Source organism: Triticum aestivum, unplaced genomic scaffold, assembly GCF_018294505.1.
Source record: "Triticum aestivum cultivar Chinese Spring unplaced genomic scaffold, IWGSC CS RefSeq v2.1 scaffold275250, whole genome shotgun sequence".
Lineage (NCBI taxonomy): Eukaryota > Viridiplantae > Streptophyta > Magnoliopsida > Poales > Poaceae > Triticum > Triticum aestivum.
This window is the reverse complement of record NW_025227207.1, coordinates 1-776: the sequence shown is the minus strand read 5'-3', so window position 1 is coordinate 776 and position 776 is coordinate 1. Positions and strand designations below refer to the sequence as shown.

At 45.2% G+C, this 776-nt stretch overlaps 1 long non-coding RNA gene across 1 annotated transcript; it reads right to left on the bottom strand.

Annotated features, from left to right (window-relative positions):
- Positions 1 to 207: 207 nt before the first annotated feature.
- Positions 208 to 776, bottom strand: LOC123172663 (uncharacterized). Its single transcript, XR_006485671.1, has 2 exons — positions 692 to 776; positions 208 to 612 (listed from the first exon to the last, which is right to left on the bottom strand). It is a non-coding gene; the product is annotated as an uncharacterized lncRNA (long non-coding RNA).

The following is a 776-nucleotide window of genomic DNA, read 5'->3' as shown; positions in this document are numbered from 1 at the left end:
ATCGCAAATGGAGGTTTAGCTGCACAACGTGATCTATGGCAGGATCAGTTCATTCAGGATCGATTCCATTCATATTGTATGCACACGCGTGACACATAATAGTCTGTCAAACTAATAAATTCAATGGATGCTAACAATGGCTGTAAACTGCAGTAAACAATAAAGGAGCTGAGCACTAATTACCTCACATCTCAAACTCTTGTTGACTTATATGAACTGTATGGTAAGTCTAGAGAGTAGATGTGTAGTAAGGAAAGAATAAACGGACCCAAGCCTATGTAACTCTATGGCAACACCCAGCAGATGAAGATGATCCACATGAGGCCATTCCAGATACATTCTATTTGCTTACCTCATTTCCTTCTCTAGAGGAAGACTCGATGCATGCATTTGCTCTTGTATGTGTATGTATGTCTATACTTAGAGTCTCAGACTCACAAGGCTGCAACATATCTGCAATGCCACCCAACTGCGTCAGCTCATTGACCTTTAGTTCCTTCTCAGAAATATCCAGCTTTCAAATGTGGCCGACAAAATTTCTTGGAAGTGGACTCCAGGTAGCCGATCCGTGCTTGTTCTCTGCCAGCTCTAGGCCTGGACCAAGATGACGACCTATATGAGAAAACAAATTGGACCCGCGTGACTAATATGAAACCTAACCAAGGGGAGAAGAAGGGGGGCGTGAGAGGACCTTGTTGACAGCCGAACTCTGTAGCGTTGTCGCTGGAGAAGAACCCCGCGGAGCACCCTCTCATGGCGTCGGACATGCGGCTGCA